This window comes from Pseudorca crassidens, chromosome 6 (assembly GCF_039906515.1).
Source record: "Pseudorca crassidens isolate mPseCra1 chromosome 6, mPseCra1.hap1, whole genome shotgun sequence".
Classification (NCBI taxonomy): domain Eukaryota; kingdom Metazoa; phylum Chordata; class Mammalia; order Artiodactyla; family Delphinidae; genus Pseudorca; species Pseudorca crassidens.
Window position 1 is genome coordinate 54,747,003 of NC_090301.1, and position 20,319 is coordinate 54,767,321.

At 40.5% G+C, this 20,319-nt stretch overlaps 1 protein-coding gene across 1 annotated transcript in view; it reads right to left on the minus strand.

Annotated features, from left to right (window-relative positions):
- Positions 1-20,319, minus strand: part of OSBPL6 (oxysterol binding protein like 6) — a 207,072-nt gene that overhangs the window by 119,390 nt on the left and 67,363 nt on the right. The gene's annotated exons all lie outside the window — the stretch shown is intronic.

Genomic DNA, 20,319 nt, shown 5'->3' on the forward strand with positions numbered 1-20,319 from the left:
TCTCCATTTATAAAGCAAATATTTTCTAAAAGGAGACGAAGTATATTTTTCAGAAACATGTTTAAACCTCTAATTAAATGTAAACTTCAAAAAGTTTTTTAAAACAGTCACTATGAAGTGGTTCCATCACACATGCATATCAATGTACAATACCAATACCCAGATAAAGACCCATTACTAGTCTCTAATTTGTCTTAACAGAGCAGAATTACTGCCAAACACCTAGAACGATCCTCTAGCACAAAGAGCTGACTATACTGGCAAAGCATAGTGTTCAACCTGACGTAATTTCTCAGAAGGCAAAGAAACAATATTTTACAGGAAGATAAAACATGTTCACTTTAAGTTAAAAAAAAACAAAGAGAGAAAGGAAAAAAAAATCTGACCCTGCAATGTGGCAGCAGTTTTTTCCTTCAAGCCATAGACCTTTCTTTAGCAGCCTTGTTTATTCACAAGGCAGCTTTAAAACTTACTCCCCAGGTTTGATTATTTTTCAAGCCTACTGCTTCATTCTGTTTTCGTTTTTTCTCTTTCTACTTACAGAGAAGAAAAAGCACACACACATTCTGAAAAATTATGACTTAATAAAAGTGCAAAAGATTTATGTCTACTGGGTATTTTATGCTGTGATTGCTCTTTAAGTGCCATTTTTCTGCAAAAAAAAAAAAAAGTTTGTTCTAAATGCCCCTCTACCTCTACAAAAAAAGCTTTTAAGATCTCTACTGTGTTGTAAGAAAATTCTGTGCATCTTACAATTCCTAAATAAAACTGATGATTACGATGATGACATAGAAAACTAGGCTTAGGGTCCACCAAGATTATTTCCGTATGCTCAGCATTATATGTTTATTTTCTGCAAACACTACTCAATGCATGCTCTTTAATCTCATAGAATTATAGGCAGACTGAATATGAATAGCCAGCTACAGAAACTGCCCTATCCACCTTCTCTTTGCTCTTCCCTATGATGAATTCTGCCAAGCTTAGGAAAAGGAAGAACACTGAAAGAGGAGGGGAAAAAAAGAATACGGTAAAGAGCCCCCTGTGCTCTACTGCAGTTGTTTGTGCACACTCCCACCCCCATTCCTCTTCCCTAGTCTTATTCTTCATAACTTCTTACCATCCTGTAATAGCAAATGGGAAGGTGAGGGAGAATAGAGGACCACGGGGTAATGGTTTCCTCCAATCCAGCAGCAGAGGGGAGGGAGGAGGGAGGGTGAATCTTGCTAATCACACCTAAGGACCCCTTCCCCTCCCACAGGACACACGCTGTGTGCGTGTCCTGTCTCCAGCCTGTGTAAATCAGACCTTGGCCTGGGGATCATTTTCCCCTTCACTCATCTCTTTCCCCACAGTCTTTGCCTAATACATCCTTCAAAGCCCAGCTCAAAACCACAACTTCCAACTCTTTCATCCATTTTCCCAGCTAGAAAGAAGGAGCTTCTCATCACATCTGGTACTTGGGTCAATTCTAACTAATGTGAGATTGTCCTGGTCTTTCTTGCTGCTTACACCTCTTATCTCCCCTAACAGACTGTGTTGACTCTGGAAACAGGGACCAGACCTTAGTTCCTTGCACAGCGTAAGTGTGAGAGTTAAAAAGTGAATTTTACAAGGTTTCTATTTATATGTACTTTGTAAAGGGTTTTGGCTGGTTCTAAGACTATAATTGATGTTTATATGGACATTCTGCGAAATTTTCAGAAGGACAACAACCATGATTATAAAGTCTGGTGCCTTCTATAACCTTCAGGGGGGCTGACCGCTCTGCATTAAAAATTACCTATCTATCAATACATGGTTCACATGTAATCAATCATCTCTGATAGTTACTGAAGCCAGAAATATGAGGAATATTCATTTCAGTACAGCTTCAAAAACTTGACTAGGACAGAAAGATTTCTATTGTCGCATTCAAATTCCAAATTTCCAGGTGACTAATATATTAAGTTTTATTCAAAAACCAGGAAGTTAACCAAGTGGCAACTAAACTTTATTTTAATTAGAAACTGTAAAAGACCTTGTTTTACCTTGCACATAAACTGCATACGGGGCAGAAGTCCAAAGGTGCTAAGCTTATAAAGTTCAAGTCTGATTATTCCTTGTGACAATACACATTGAAGATTAATTCTTTTTTTTTTTTTTTTTTTTTTTTGTGCGGTACGCGGGCCTCTCACTGTTGTGGCCTCTCCCGTTGCGGAGCACAGGCTCCAGACGCGCAGGCTCAGCGGCCATGGCTCACGGGCCCAGCCGCTCCACGGCACGTGGGACCTTCCCGGACCGGGGCACGAACCCGTGTCCCCTGCATCGGCAGGCGGACTCCCAACCACTGCGCCAGCAGGGAAGCCCTGAAGAGCAGACTTTTAACCTGGAAATCTATCTAATCTCATTAGTCCTATCATATATCACAGAGGTTAAAGGACATTTCAAACAGTGAGGAAATGTGTATGAAAATCAAGAGATGGGAAAGTGCAGACTGTAGTCACAGTCCTCAGAGTTCAGGGTACAAAAAAGGACAGTGGGGGAAGACAAGGCAGAGAGTAGGTTTGAAACAGCGTGGAAGGTCTCCAATGCTGGTGAAAGACCAGATTTTGCTGGGTGGGCTACAGAGAACAGGAGCGGAGTTTAGAGCAGGAGAGTCATGTGATCATGCTCCAGGGAGGCAGATCCTGGAGAACAAATTGCAGGAAAGAGAACCCAGGTGCAAGAGAGGACCTCAGAAGCCACAGCAGCCAAAAAGGGAGGGGAGAACTACTGAGGAGAGTGGCCATTCACGAGGGACAAGTGAAGAACTTGTATCTGACAGAGCAGAATGTGATCCCATTTGCCCTCACACACTTCTTGGCTTAACAAAAAGAATGGCAAATAAAGCACATCTGGAAACATAGCCAATATTTTATAACTATAAATGAAATATAACCTTTAAAAATTGTGAAGCGCTATGCTGTACACCTGAAACTTACATAATACTGTATGTCGACTATACCTCAATTTAAAAAAAGAAAAGAAAGCACATTCATTTTCTCAGAAATGTGATTGAAGTATAACATAAGATATGGTCAACATGCTAATAAACTAAAATAATGTACTCAGCACAAAACATATTTTTATCATTCTGTTACATATCTATGATCTAGGTCAATTTTTCCAGATTTTTTTTGGTTTGTATTTAACTTGGTTCCAATTGAGACATATTTCTCTGAGGGTAGGGAGATGTAATATTTCTGCAAATCCCAAAAGCTGAGCACAAGGAAAGACCTGGCATCTACTGAGCATTCAAAGAAAAAGAAATTCTTCCAAATTAAACAGTTCTGTTAAAACTGACAAAAACTCAGATGACTGATTATACAGTTAAGAATTCTGATTCTAGATTACTTAAAGGAGTATTCAGTTTCATTATTCCCTTGACTGTATCTGTTTTAGACCCAAAGAACAAATATTACAGAAACCACTCAATAGTTCTGTTATTCAGCTGAGTAAAATTTTCTTTAAAGTTTTATTTAAAAGAGAACTCTTAACTCTAAAGCACTATAAATATGTCTTAACTCTAAAGCACTATAAATATGCTTTGGACAATTCCTAATCTTCTAAAAGTAGTATGCTACAGAGAAAGAGTCAGCACTTTTCTCTGTGAAGGTCCAAATCAGTAAACATTTTAGGTTATGTGGGTCATGCACTGCACCACTTAATGCAACTACTCAACTCTGCCCTTGTAGCAGGAAAGCAGCCACAGATAATATGTAAATGATTGAGCATGGCTGTGTTCCAATAAAACTTTATTTACAAAAATGTGAGGGGTCACATTTGGCCCGTGGACTGTAGTCTGCTGACTCCAGTCTAGCAGATAGTCCAGCTGTGTCAACCTGGTGTGGCTTCATCGTTCTTTCCTCCTTGGTGTGCATAACTCTGATGAAGTAATAAAAAAATCACTGAGCAAATGGGCTCCAAGAAAAATCTCCACTGCTGGTGTACTGATAAAAGGGAAAATATAATGAAGATATTCTAAGGAAGGGATGAATTCAAGGAGACAAGAGAAGTTTTGGGTAAATTAAAATAAGAATGTAGAGTTTGATAATGTCTCAGATCACTGCTAAGAGAGTCCAACGTATATTCTAAGTAGAAATATGAAAATATGACTCATGAAACCATTTCAGGAAGTGCTCCAATTAATGCCAAAAATTCTTATTAATTGGGAGAAAACTTCAGGGAAAACTTAACCTATTAAATAAAAATATGTTTAAGAAATGCATGTATCTTGACAGAATACTCTTGTGAGAAAAAGCCAAGGAATTTGGAAATTTATGAAAGTCTCAGATCATACTTTCTTCATGAATTCTGATGATCATACTATATTTACTTGATAGAGCAGGGGGAAAATTAAGGAAATACTATCATCAAAGCTTACCAATCTATATTTAAATCTGTAAAACAGTTGTGACAAAAACTGTCTTAATTCAATCACATCAACTTAATGAGGCTACCACTAATTTACCATTGAAAGCGACTTACTAGCTCTGTGCCCTTGTGCAAATTACTTTACTTCTCTGTGCCTCGGGGTCCTCATGTGTAAAATGTAGCCCTTTCACAGAGGTATCTGAGGATCAGGCCAGTTAATGTATGCGGTGTTCAGAACAGGAAGCTCTCAAACGCTATAATGCTGCTGCTGCTCCCAAGTCTTGTCTCCGCAGCCAGCTTTACCGGATATTCCTCCTCTGCCCTTGTCTTCTCAGTCTGGGCTCTCCTGGGTGGCCCTAACCCACCCAGAGGGCTTCAACCTACCATTTGCTAGAGACAGCTGAATCTCTCTCTATCCAATGCTAACTTCTTTTCCAGACTGCATTTCCAACTGTCTACCAGACATTTCCATTGGAATACATCATGGGCACCTGAAACTCAGTGGGTCTAAAAATCAAGCCCATAATCTTTCTGCTCTTGCCCCTTTCCTTTCCTTTAGTTTTTGTTAATGACATGACTATCTATCCTAAACCAAGCTAGAAACAACAGTTACTTTTAACTATTTTATGTGCAACTTTCCCATTTAACTCAGCCCAGATCCTCTCACTTCCATCTCCTAAGTATCTTTCAGAGACATCGCTCTCTTTTTGTCATCTCAGCTAGATTTTTTATATCTGTCCCTGCGATCTCTCTGCTTCCAATCATTCTCTCCTCCCAGGCCATCTTTCATTGGCACCAGAGTCATCTTTCTTAAAACATATACTGGATCGTATTATTCTCTACTGCTTGGGGGGAAGGACTCTACAGACCTACAGGTGACTTTCAGAGCACCTGAGAACCTTTTGAAATTGGATACAAAAATTTGTGAGCCCTTGATTTAAAAAAAGGTCACTGCCTGATAGGACAATTTTTAACTGTTCATCAGGGTACAATCTGTAACCTTAAATTGCATCTTAGTCACTCTCTTCATGTTCCACCCTGTTTTAGATACAGTGAACATCATACTTTCCTTCAAACATGCACATCAAATGCCATTTCACCTCCTCAAGCCTTTTGCACGTGCTATTCCCTCTACCTGTGATGCTCTTCTCTGCCTGTTGAGCACTTGAGCATCCTTTAAGTCCTGGCTCAGGTCTCAAATGTCACCTCTGTGAAGCCTTGCTCATGTGCACAACACTGCATGGACAACAAACGAGATGCTAAATAGATTTCTGGTGTCTGTATATCATACACTGGTCTGAAATTTCTTAAATTCAAAGCTTCATACTATACAAAATAAATAGCCTTAAATATTTAGACACACATTATGTTTCCTTAAGTCTAGGGACATCCTTGGATTTTAATGAGGTCAAGAGTAAAGACGTTGGAACCCAAGTGCCTAGGTTCAAAATCCTGGCTCAATTACCAGTAATGGGGCCCCAGGCAAGTGACATAGCTTCTCAATGCCTCAGTTTCATGATCTGTAATGATGGAGAGAATAACAGTACCTACCCTTCAGGATTATTCTGAAGATTAAATGAGTCCATGTGTATAGTACTATGTAAGTGTTTGTTGTTATTATAATTATTTTCTAAATCAACGGCCAGGACCAGTGGCTCTAAGAGATAATCAGAGAGCAAAACTAATGGACCTTGCCACATAAGCCTCAAGCTTTAGTCAACTGAGTTAATTAGCCAGAGAATACTAACAATAATGGCCCTTTTCACTAATGTTTTTATGAACTGAAGTGTTCCAAGTCTACCCGATAAAATTCAGATGTTTCTCCTTTTGCCTCCACTAGCTAAAATTATCAGCTCAGAATATTTCCAAGGCACACCACAAGTAGACTAAAATAATTCCTTTGAATAGGAAAAGAGAAAAACAGGGTTGCTGTTTCCTGGGCAGCAAACTAATGAGCCACCTCATTGCTTATGAAGTGCCCAATATGAAGGGAAAATGCTAAGTAGGAAATTGAGAAGAAAGATAAAGGAGCTTAATGACTCAGCTTTCAAACAAACCAGCTTACTTGCCAGACATATGGAGTATTAGGCATTTTAGCACCACCCACCTGGTCAAAAAAAAAAAAAAAAAAAAAGGTGTGAAATGTAAATCCTAACATCATTGAACCCAGGGAGGAATCAAAATCAGTGCATGCTGTAGCGATGGAGCTGACTTTCATCTGAGTGATAGGATTATGTGACATATTTGGCACAGCCTCTGTGGAAAATTTTCGGTAAAAAAAAGCCATTTGACCCAGACACATACTGCAGTTGCGTAACAGTATTTTTTGTTCTCCAGCAAACTGCCAAAAGGATCATTGTACTCTTTATGAATAATCATACTTGATAATCAGACCTAAGGTAAAACACTTGAGTTAATATCTGAAACTAAGGAAGGAGAGAATAAAGCCCAATTTCCTTATCCTAGTATTAAAGGTCCTCCATGATCTAACTCCAACCAACTTTCCAACTTCATCTTCCATGATAGGCTCCTTGAAATCTTCTACTAAACACAAATCCTTGCAGTTCCCCCAAACATACCCACTCTTTGCCTATTCTATGTGTTTCCTCTAAAGAAAATAGTTTTCCTTACATTTCCAAAGTCTAAAGCCCATCCTTCCTTTAAACCCTGTGTGGATGACATGAAGCCACTTCCTATGGCTCAGCTAGAAGCAATTCTCCAGGTTCTTAACTTTCATAATCCTTGCTCAGCACCTCCTGGACTTTCCTCAGTCCATCTTGATCAGAGTTTTTGACACACATGTCTTTCATTCCCCAGAATGGATGGCCTCTGCAGGCAACACCCACACCTGCTCCATCTCTGTAAGCACAACTGCACCTGGCACACCTGCATATGGCAGTGTGCCCATACTTTTCGCTAATGTATACCAGAAGTATGCTGAAGTGTGCTAAAGCTCGCTGTGACTGATCATTGAAACCAGATGGACAGAACATGCATTCACACAAATTTTGCTGAAGAAAGGCTTCAGTTAAAAAGATATGCAATAAGATTTGTTTTCTTGTGAAGCAAGTTGAGATGAGAATTTTTTTTTTTCAGTCTTTATTGAGTTTTGTTACAATACTGCTTCTGTTTTATGTTTTGGTTTTTTGGCCATGTGGGATCTTAGGATGTGACTCCCCAACTAGGGATCGAACCCGCACCCCCTGCACTGGAAGGCGAAGTCTTAACCACTGGACCGCCAGGGTAGCCCCGGGAGATGAGAATTTTAATGTTGCTCCCAGGGCAAAGAAACCACCATTAACATTTACCAACTGGTGATTTGTCAACAACTACTAACAGTGGTGCTTAAAAAGCTTCCCTCCCATTTATATAAGTGATAATACACTTCCAAAGTTAGAGAAAGCATAAGATAGCTGGTCCTGTATTTCCCCTACTATAGACTCAAAACACTACTTGCCTCTGGGCTTTGGAAAAGAGCCCTAGAGACCTGTGTACATAGTGATAATTTCAATCATCACATCTAATGCGCCTTAAACTCTAAATATTCAAGGACCAAAATCAGAGAATCTGATAAATAACAGAACCCACAAGTGCCAAGAGAGGGAAAGATTAACAAAAGAACCCCTAAACCCTGGCAGTCTGATATAGCTTGGGCAGAAGTTCACTAGTCCTAATAGGTCACTTGAATGGTGCTAACTGAAACACTTATTTGGATCACAAAAGAGAGGCTGACTTCACTCTGGGGTGATGCTCCAGGGCTGTGCTGCTTGGTATGTTCTTGCCAGACCACTGAACAGCTGCCCACTGTCCTATATTCACAGACGACACTTCTCTGCCGACTCAGTTCACAAACTGTTACATACATGAGTTTTAATATGCACTCCTAAATATAAGTAATTTTCCAAAACCCCAAATCCTGAAAGAACAGATGACTTAAGTCCTAAACCCAGATGACGAACATTTTTATAGGGACGTCTGGATTCAGAGTCATGCTAATAGGAAGTTTTCTGTTGAGTGTGCTCCCTGAGATGGTTTTCATATCAATGATGTTTGGAACATTCAGTCTCCAAGATCACGTTGCTGGTGTCTCTCAGATTACTGGAATGGCAATTGAATCCTTCGGGCAGGTAGCAGGAGACTCTTTTTTAACTTAAGCACTTTTACAATAACTATAAAATCACTATATGTTCTTTTACAGTACAAATATGTCCACCACATACACACTGAGGTCAAAATAATATTAAAATCTGTTAACAAATTAGGTATACATTGTCAGTGGCATCACCATAAATTATACAGTGGTTCGAAATGATAAAATAGACCCTAAACAAGTGTAAGTTTTGTATATGTAATCTGTATTTTTTTCCATACACGGCTTAACTGAATCACCTTGGCCTAATTTCTCTTTGAGCCAGTCTCTTTTACCTCCTATGCTACTTTGATGGAATTACTTCAAGCTGCCCATTTCTTAGGCCTCTTGCTGTATCAATTCATCTAGATTTCTGTTTGGTTTCCACAGCGACTTACTTGTTTGCTCATCAGACCACAAAAAACTTTGACAACTAAATCAGGCCTATTAACATTCTTATGACTAAAGCTTCCTGTATTTAGATAGATGATACTGGCAGTAAAAGCAGAATAAATTTTAAAATGCTGAGACAGTGAACAATGCCATCCATTACAATTCAAAATTGTTCTGGGAATTTGATTTGATGTCATAGATGGATTAAAAAAAATGGATGGAGAAAGCAGGGTAGACTATGATATCACATAAACAGCAATTTTCTTTGAAATTGAGTGCTTCCTTTGGGCTCAAGTGGAAATCTGTGGCATCGTGGAAAGAGCACGGGGCTTGGAGTTAAACAGGCTTACTTTAAATGCCAGTTCTAACTATGATGTTTTTTAGCTATGAAACTGGGCAGGTTACTCAGCCTATCTGATCTTCAATTTCCTCATCTGAGAAATGGGGATTTGGGCTCAAACAAAACCTAGTTCGAGTTGCTTTGGGGATTACAGATGATATATATTCAGGATCTAGTACTGCACATATCCTATGAGAGATGTCCAAATGTTAATTATGTAGAGATTTTTTAACTCATAAATTTTCAGACTTCAGATATTCTTTAGTTCTCGTGACATACACACATAATTTACATAAAAATACACAGACATTATTGAGTAGTATATTTGGCTGCCAGTTTACATACCTTCTGATTCAGATCTACTGATATTAGATTAAAATTTTTTCTTTTTAAAAATTGAGATCTATGGGGCTTCCCTGGTGGCGCAGTGGTTGAGAGTCCGCCTGCCGATGCAGGGGACACGGGTTTGTGCCCCGGTCTGGGAAGATCCCACATGCCGTGGAGCGGCTGGGCCCATAAGCCATGGCCACTGAGCCTGCGCGTCCGGAGCCTGTGCTCCGCTAAGGGAGAGGCGAGAACAGTGAGAGGCCCGCGTACCGCAAAAAAAAAAAAAAAAACAACTGAGATCTATGGATTATTCTAATACCTCTATAGGTCATACAGTCATCCGTCCATATCTGTGGGGCGCTGGTTCCACTCCCTGCGAATACCAAAATCCTAAAATGCTCAAGTCCCTTATATAAAATGGTGTAGTATTTGCATATAATTTATGCACACTCTCCTATACAGTTTAAATCATCTCTAGATTACTTATAATATCTAACACAATGTAAATGCTACATAAATACAAGCAGACTTCCCTCGTTTTACTGCTCTTCACTTTATTGCACTTCGAAGATGCTGCATTTTTTGCAAATTGAAGGTTTGTGGCAACCCTGTGTCAAGCAAGTCTATGGGTGCCATTTTTCCAACAACATTTGCTCACCTCGTGTCTCTGTGTCACATTTTGGTAATTCTCACAATATTTCAAACATTTTCATTATTATTATAATATTTGTTATGGTGATCTGTGATTAGCAATCTTTGATGTTACTATTGCGAAAAAGATTGACTCACTGAAGGCTCAGGTGATGGTTATGAGTCTTTAGCAATAAAGTACTTTTAAATTAAGGTATGTACATCGTTTTTTAAAACATAATGCTGTTACACACTTAATAGACTACAGTAGTGTAAACATAATCTCTATATGCACTGGGAAGCCAAAAAAATTTGTGTGACTCACTTTATTGCAGTGCTCTGGAACCAAATCCTCAATACCTCCAAGGTATGCCTGTAGTTGCTGGCACGCCACAAATTCAAGTTTTGCTTTTGAAACCTTCTGAAAAATTTTTTCCTTGAACATTTTCGATCTGTGGTTGGTCAAATCTGCAGATGCAGAACCTGCGGATATGAGGGCTGACTGTACTTTCTTCAGACTACAAATTTGCCATCCCAGTGAGAAATTACATGCAAAAATCATTGAAATGTTCATGTCAAATATCCAACTTCTATGAGGCTCTTAGAAATAAAGACTATGAATTTAAGAGTTCAAAGAACCACAACTAGTAGGTAACTGTCAGGCAGTAAGTGGCTAAGAGCCCAGTTTCTGGAACCATCTAGGTTCAAATTCCTCTCTGCCCCTCTCTAGCTGTGTGACCTTGGGAGAGTTATGTCTTTTCTCTGTTTTTTGGTTTCCTTATCTGTGAAATGGAGTGACTAAGAGTACGCATTTCATAGGGTTGAGGACTGAACAAGAATAGCTGGTATGTAGGAGCTGCCCGATGTCAGTTTTTATTATTAAAGCAGGTCTGTCCAACAGTCACACTACATATATATCCAGACTCAAATTTAACTCATGGTCATGCTTTGTGGTTTTCCTTGTTCATCCCCTTCCCCACAAAAAGAAAACAAGGGATCTTCCTTGATAAGAGAGACAAACTGAGGAATTTATTGGAAAGCATTCATGCTTAATTCCTGTCTTACTTGGTGCAGACCTGACCTGAGCCCACCCCCGACCTTGCTGCAGGGCCCTATCAGAGATTCCTCTCATGGTGCAGTCCACAACCTGTCCTAAGGAAGGAGTGGAGGGAAGCTCTGGTCATGAATCCATACCGGCACCAGCCCCTGTGTTATTACGGGCCTTGCCCGACACTCTTAATTTTATTCAGCCGCAACAGAAGGACAAGAGTTCTTGGCATAGAGCAGACTCTCAATTAGGATTGTGGAATGAATGGCATCATGAAACTGACCAGGGATAAAGCTGGGAGGCTTGATAACTATAAAAGTCAGAATTAAATAATTGGTTGCCACAATGCTCTGCTGTTATATTTGTCTTCTTTCCTGAGCTATGGACGTATCTCAGGACCCACTCAGATACTAACTGAATGCCTACATTGTGTGGCCATGAGGGTTCATAATCTGGAAATATAAGCAATACTAACATTGGGAAAAACTCATTCCCTCCCTCAAGTTAGAATGACCAGAGTCTTTATACGTTTTGAATACACTTTACTGAAACCTATAAAACAGTTCAGAATCTGTATTTAAATTCTCTTACATTGCCGGTGGGAATGTAAATTGATATGACCACTTCAGAAAAAATGTCTGCTAAAGGTAATAATACTCTGTGACACAGAAATTCCACTCATGGATATATGTTCAAGAGAAGTGAGTGCTTATGTCTATCAAAAGGCAAATCTGAGAATGTTCACAGCAGCTTTATTCATAATAGCCCCAAACTTGAAACCCAAGTGTCCATTAAGAACAATACACAGAAATGAAAAAAAATCAACTACAGATGAAAGCTATTGCAACTACTAAAGCAATAGCTTTAGTAGTTGAATCTCAGCCCAAAGAGAACCACTGTACGATTCCATCTCTATGAAGTTCAAGGACAGGCTGAATTAATGCACAGTGACAGCAGTCAGTACGGTGCTTACTGTTGGGTGGTACAGACTGGGAGAGGCATGAAAGAACCTTCCAGTGTGCCAAAAATGTTCTATATCTTCATCTGGAGATAGTTTTGCGCATAGACATAGATATAGAAAATTAATTGAGTCTACTTTCAGAATCTGTGTACTTTGCTATACATAAGTTAGAACCTTTTTAACAAATAAGCAAAAACACCACTCATTTGTTCATTCCAATGAACGCCTACCACGATGCCAAGCACTGCAAGCATGGTTCTCATTGTTACAGAGTTTGGATGCTACTGCAGAAAGTCTCTTCACTGGTAGTACTAATCATTTGGCAATAAATCATATACCAGCTTCTGACATCTCATCTGTACTTTTCTTCAGTTACTTGACATTTTATATTTTGCTTAGGTTTACAGCTAATCTAACTTAGTATGTAAATTCCTTGGTTGTTTTTTAATCTTGCTATGCTCTTGAATGCCAAGCACAGTCTTATACAGAGCAAGTGTTTGATAATTTATTAGCCTATCACATCATAGAACCTCTCTCTGACTCAGGTTTCCTGCCAAATGTTCTTTTCTCCAGGTTTTCACTTTTTCCACCACCTATGAAGCCTGAAGAGCTGTAAAACACTTAAGAGAGTATTGTTTATACTTACATATACTATATCTACCAGTAGAGTGGAGGATAGGGCTTCTTTTATTCTAAGTTTTCTTTCATTGACCCTTTCAACCTATAATAGATTGAAATTCATCCTATATAATTTCATCCTATTATAGGATCTTATAATAAGAATATGTAAGAGGTAAAGTGGGAAAAGTACAGACATAATCAATAAACTCATGTCATTGGGGAGAAAATGATAAGCCTTGCCCTGATAGCTTGCGATGCACTGGCAAAAACAAAAATAGCCATGCCTCTCTCTAGCTTCCCCTTTCTAGAGTGTTCACGGCCCTGCCGATGCCATATCTACCAACGTACCCAGAAAATACCCTTGAGAATGACATGCTGATTCATTTCCCTAGGATCTTTTTCTAAAGGTGACTTTTCAAAGGATCACTAATTTAAAAGAGCCAGGAAAAAGCATGAGCCCCACAACTGAATGTAGTTAACAATAGTTATCATTGTTCTCACAAAAAGGGCAAGAACAGTGGATTACTTTAGTTTCATAGTTTTCTCCTCTGTGGTCTTGTTAAATATAGCAGGTCTCACATGATTCTTGAAGCTAACTGTTATCACCTGAAGTCACAAGACTGAGGGTTGCATCTAGAAGTCTCAGCCTCTCTCTGTTTGTTAAGGTTTCATGTTGACTTTCCTGCCGACCTGCAGCATCGCAGCGACTGAGCACCATCTGTCCCCCAACAAGAGCTATGCCCACTTTAGAGACGCAGCAAGGTGATCAACCCCCAGCTTCGTGGCTTCCATGGGGCTTCTGTGATGGAGCATGGTGACTTGACAGAATCTGTTTCTGTTTGGTTCTTTCACTGGTATTCAAAGGGAGAAGCTCAAATGCTGCAGAGCTTTAAGGTCTGTCCTCTTCTAAGACACCTGCCCACTGTAAATCATGAGGTATGGTCCTGGGAACAGTCATCACAAGTCACACTCCAGATTGTGATAGGTCGGTGTTATGTGCTGAATTGTGTCTCCCCTGCTCCCCTCTCCCCCAGTTCATACATTGAAGCTCTAACCCCCAGTGTAACTGTATTTGGAGATAGGGCCTTTAGGATGGTAAATAAGGTTAAATGAGGTCAAAGAGTGGGCTGTAATTTGATAGGACTAGTGTCCTTATAAGGAGAAGAGATACCAGAGATCAATCACCCCCACCCCAGCACACACAGAAGCCATGTAAGGATACAGTGAGAAGGTAGCTGTCTACAAGCTGGAAAGCGTCCTCACAAGAAAGCAGCCCCGATGGCACCTTGATCTTGAACTTGTAGCCTCCAGAACTGTGAGAACATAAATTTCTGTTGTTTAAGCCATCCAGTCTGTGGTATTCTGTTATGGCAGCCCTGGGAGACTAATAGAAGCAGTAAAGAGCTGTGGGGTTAGCACCGTCCCGTGAAAATCAGAGAACATGTATACAGTGGTTCATTGGGCTCAATGTGGTCCTTGAATCGCTTGGGCATACAAAAGCATTTCACGTAAGACCCACTCTTAGGATTGAAACCAGAATTCTGAACAGGCAGGCCCTACAAACCTTGGTGTGACTTGCCCTTGCCTCGTCCCACAGCATGTCTATCGCTCTTCCATTTAATTGTTTAAGCACATTCTGTTTTCTCTGCCTGGAAAACACATCTTTCCCTTTCTTTATCATCTAGTTAATCCCAAATCAGCCCAACTGTCAGCTCCCCAGGGAAGTGTTCTCTGATCCTGCAGGCAGGGCTGCCTCTCTCTGTCACAGTCTCACAGCACCCACATTTTTGCTTCAGCATTTTATCACAGTTTGCAATTAGAGATTTCTGTGATTTCTTTTGAAGCACATGTTTTAACCACTAATCTGTAAGCTTCCCAAGACTACACGGTGCTCAAGGATCTGTAGAACAAAGTGGGGAAGGAAGGGAAAAAAGAAGGGAGACAGAGGAGGAAAAGAATAAAGGAGGGAAGAAGAGCAAGAGACAAAGAAAAGGGAAGAGAAAGGTTTGAGAATACAGAGCATCGTCCACGTCTGTCGGGCTGCTGTAACAAAATACCGGACTGCGGGTCTTGGACAAAAAACATTTATTCCTCGTGGTTCTTCTGAAGGCTGCAAAGGCCACGATCAAGGTGCGGGCAGATTCAGTGTCTGGTGAAACCCCCCCATCCTGATTCATGGACCACCATCTTCTCCCTGTGTCCTCACAAGGTCGAAGGGTGAGGGGCTCTCTGGGGTTCCTTTTATAAGGAAACTTAATCCCTTTCATGAGGGCTCTAAGCATTTCCCAGAGGCCCCACCTTCCAATCACCTTGGAGGTTAGGATTTCAACACGGATTTCGGGGGGGACACATGCAGTCTACTGCATACGTGCTTCAGTCTTGTCAGATTTAGGTCAATGGTAGGGGAAAGAATGCTGACCTAGGTCACGCTAGCCACTAAAATGTTGCTATGCTTACAAAAGCTGGCCTAAATTTTCTAAGTCAAAGCCACCAGAAAAGAGTCCATGACCACTAATACAGCTGTGGGACAATTATTCAATCCTGGAACTTGAAAAACGGCATGAACTACATTAAAGTGTCCTGTACAAACTTTTGGGGCTGTATTTAGTTATTTTACATATACACACACACTTTTTCAAAGGAAACAAATAATCAGTATAAAACTCTAAAAAGTAAAATATAAAACAAAAACAAAACACTGTGCCCCACTGATAACGGTCTTCACACTCCCTGGAGGTCTACACCAATGATTCCCAACCGAAGGCCCAGGGACCCCTTGGAGATTATGAGGTTATTTCGGGGCGGGGAGGGCCTCACAAATGCACCTACGAGCAAGTATTGCCTGTAGACTGAATACATTAAACCCAATTATTACCATGTTGAAAGCCATGAAATTCTGTGTGTTTAAAGAGTCCTCAACATCCACATAGTTCAAAGTCACACAGTTCAGAAATTACATATAATCGGTCCTGTTCCCCATGGCACTGATGGAAAAAGTACACCTGTGAAATGTGCCCTTATTACTCTGAGCCAAAACTGTTTCCAATCTCCTTACAGAATTCACAAGGCATGCAAGGAGGTATATGGTCAGTACTCACTAATCAACATTTGTGAATTGCTATAAGGTCTTAAAAGGAGATGATGGGGCTTCCCTGGTGGCGCAGTGGTTGAGAGTCCGCCTGCCGATGCAGGGGGCACAGGTTCGTGCCCCGGTCCGGGAAGATCCCACATGCCGCGGAGCGGCTGGGCCCGTGAGCCATGGCTGCTGAGCCTGTGCGTCCGGAGCCTGTGCCCCGCAATGGGAGAGGCCACAACAGTGAGAGGCCCGCGTACCGCAAAAAAAAAAAAAAAAAAAAAAAAGATGATGTCCTATAAATCCACACAGTTGATGTGATGGTCAGTTTGGACATTTACATGACAGAATGATCAAGTAATTTCAAGGACTTAATTTACTTTTTTTCATGTTTAGGGATTTTACTTTCCCCTGGTTAGATAATTTCCAAAACTCAAGAATAACTGGAAGATCTTATGGAACAAAGCAACTGGCATTCATGAGTTAGAAGAGTACAAAAGTAGTCCCCTGGAGGTCCAGTGGTTAGGGCTCGGCACTTTCACTGCCATGGCCTGGTTGAATCCGTGGTCGGAAAACTAAGATCCCACAAGCCATGCGGTGTGGCCAAAAAAAAAAAAAAAAAAGAAGAAGAGTGTGTGAATTGTGTCCCAACACAACTGTTGGTCATAAGGAAAGGAGGCCCTGCACCTGTACCGGAGAGCTCCCTGGGCATCATGTTACCATGTCACAGTCCCCCTTTTTATTCTAAATATGGGTTTAGTGTGACTCTGGCCAGCAAAAGAGGTAAAAGCGCTTGCCAAAAGGCTACACTGTCAGAGGCTTCCTGATATCCTGAAGCCAAGTTTAAATTTATCATCATCATTTTAGAAGATACTGAGAATTTTCGGTGCCTCTTCTGAATAATGCATACACATATATATTTCAGTATCTCTGCAAGCCCTTAAGCTTTCCAACCAAGATGTGGAAGACAGAGAGAAAGACGCAATCACCAAGCATCCCAATACAGCTGAAAACACATTGACCAGGGATTGAATGTCTGGGTGCCTAGTCACAGCTCTGCTGCTTCACAGTGTGTCACTCTGTGCAAGTCACTGAGAAGCATTGCTGAGGCTTGGTCTCTTTATTTATAAACTGAGGATGTGAGGCAACCAGATGATGGCAAAGCTCCTTCCAGCTCTGACAGACTATTCTATGTGTACTTTTGTCCAGGATCACACTAACACTTTGCTTTTGGAGAAACCCATTATAGAACTAGTTCTCATTTCATAACAGCTTTAAAAAAAAAGGTTAAAAAATAAATCTAATTTTTTAAATCCATTTCCATTATAAGTTTGGAACTATATCTACAAAATACTGAATCTTGAACTTCTGATAAAACAAGGGATAATCAAGTACCAGGTGCTGGGTATATTGGGTGTTGTATGGGACGCAGACATACTTTCTCCAACTCCGAATTTCAGCTGGATTTGATTCACCACCTCTATTTTATATTTTCCCAATTCATTAATCCCAAGAAACAGTGAGAGATACAGAAACTCAAAAGTTCTAATTTCTTTGTACCACTTTTTCCACGAACTTTTAAAAATTAAGACTTTATTTTTTAGAGCAGTTTTAGGTTCGCAACAAAACTGAGGGAAAAATACAGAGATTTCCTATATACCCCCTGCAGCTACACAGGCAGAGCTTCCCCATTATCAACATCCGCCCCCCCGCCCCAGACTGGTACCTTTGTTACAACTCATGAACCTACGCTGACACTTCATAATCACCCGAAGTCCATAGTTTACATTATGGTTCACTCTTGCTGTCCATACTATGGGTTTGGGCAAATGTATGACACGTATCCACCATTATAGTATCTTACAGAGTATTTTCACTGCCCTAAAAATCCTCTGTGTCCACCCATTCATTCCTCTTCACCTCCCAACCCCTGGCAACTACTGTTCTTTTTACTGTCATCATAATTTTGCTTTCTCCAGAATGTCATATGATTGGACTCATACAGTATGTAACCTTTTCAAATTGGCTTCTTTCACTTAATAATATGCATTTAAGGTTCCTCCATGTCTTTTCATGACTTGATAGCCCATTCTTTTTTAGTGCTGAGTGATATGCCATGGTCTGGATATACCAGTTTATTTATCCATTCACCTACTGAAGGACATCCTGGTTGCTTCCAGGCGTTCGCAATTATGAACAAAGCTGCTATAAACATCCCTGTGCAGGCTTTTCTGTGAACATACGTTTTCAAGTCCTTTGGGTAAATACTAAGGAGTGTGATTGCTGGGTTGTATGGTAAGAGTATGTTTAGTTTTGTAAGAAACTGCCAATCTGTCTTCCAAAGTGGCAGATACCATTTCTGTATTCCCACCAGCAATGAATTAGAGTTCCTGTTGTTCTACATCCTCACCAGCATTTGGTGTTATCAGTGTTTTGGATTTTGGCCCTTCTAATTGGTGTGTAGAGGAATCTCATTGTTGCCTTAATTTGCACTCCCCTGAGGACATATGATGTGAAGCATCTTTTTTTTTTTTTTTTTTTTGTGGTACGCGGGCCTCTCACTGTTGTGGCCTCTCCCGTCGTGGAGCACAGGCTCTGGACGTGCAGGCTCAGCGGCCATGGCTCACGGGCCCAGCCGCTCCACGGCATGTGGGATCTTCCCGGACCGGGGCACGAACCCGTGTCCCCTGCATCGGCAGGCGGACTCTCAACCACTGCGCCACCAGGGAAGCCCAATGGAGCATCTTTTTGTATCTTATTTGCCATCTGTATATCTTCTTTGGTGAGCTGTTATAGTCTTTGGCCCACTTGTTAATCAGGTTGTTTGTTTTCTTATTGCTGAGTTTGTAAAGAATTCTTTGTATATTTTGGATAACAATACTTTGTCATAAGCGTTTCTTACAAATATTTTCTCCCTATCTGTGGTTTGTCTTCTCATTCTCTGGGCATTGTCTTCCACAGAGTAGAAGGTTTTAATTTTAAGGAAGGCCTGTCTCTTCCATCTTTAGTCCATTGGATCCCATAGCCCTAGAGAGGGAGGCTATTACGTTATTTTTTGTTGAAAATATTGAAAGGAAACCCGTCCTTATAACGTTGCATTCCACTGATGTCTACTTCAAAATATTAACATTTCTTCTTTAAAAATGAATACTAAGTTTAAAGAAACACAATAACACTTCATTTATGTATCCTGATTCATGAAATGCTCCCCTTGGAGACAGATTCTAAATAATAATAATGAAATGGAGTTTTGCTAACATTTTGATACTAACCTTAAAAGCCGATAACATTTGCATTTTTTTCCCATCCAAAACAATTCTCTTTTGCAACATGCATTAAGGAAAATTTAATGCTCAAAGAACTGGGGATATTTAACATATTTATTTCATTTACTGTAGATATTCAATTTGAAAACAGACATACTTTCAAGAATGGCGGTTTTCTTTTGTTTTGTTTTGTTTTGTTTTGCGGTACGCGGGCCTCTCACTGTTGTGGCCTCTCCCGTTGCGGAGCACAGGCTCCGGACACGCAGGCTCAGGGGCCATGGCTCACGGGCCCAGCCGCTCCGCGGCACATGGGATCCTGCCGGACCGGGGCACGAACCCGTGTCCCCTGCATCGGCAGGTGGACTTTCAACCACTGCGACACCAGGGAAGCCCAAGAATGGCGTTTTAAACATGTATGGGCAGAGTTTTTCTAGCAAAGCAAAAAAAGAAATTTACCTCTGCATTTAATTCTGAATCTCCCTATGGAGTAAGTAAAGTAATTCAAGTTTCTCTAATTATGATAACATGCATACATGCAATGTTTTGCCTTAGATATTGACTGTATACATGAACACATACGCCTTCCAGACTAAACTGGGGATGCTAAAGCCTGGGCTTCTTGCCTCCACCCTGTATAATACAAAATACTAGTCAAAATGTCCTACATATTGCCTCTCATTAAATAAAAATAACAGCAACATTAAAGTTAAGATCAGTAGGAGAAATCTGACAAAAATGATGACCAACAGCTCTTTTGACCAAAAAGGAAAACCAGAACCACCATGCGTGTAAGGGGCTTGTCGGCAGTTAACTTTGCCCTGTTTTCACATACCAAATTTCTCACTGCTAGAGATAAAAGCCTTTTTCCAAGAAAAAGTTCAAAGTGAGAAAACAGTTGCAGGAGGGTCAACTAAAGTTGAAACTTGCTCTATACAAAATTCTCCGTTTGAACTGCTGTAATCTGTTTTCTGATCTCTTCACTTCACACAAATCACTTCACATCGAGGCCTCCAGACATTTCTGTACTGCTGAGGCCAGTTAACTAATATTTGAGATTCACCTTCCTGAACCTCTTCTCTACTCAGACAGGTTCAAACTTAGCTTTTATGAAAGGGCAAAGAATAGGTAGAAAAACA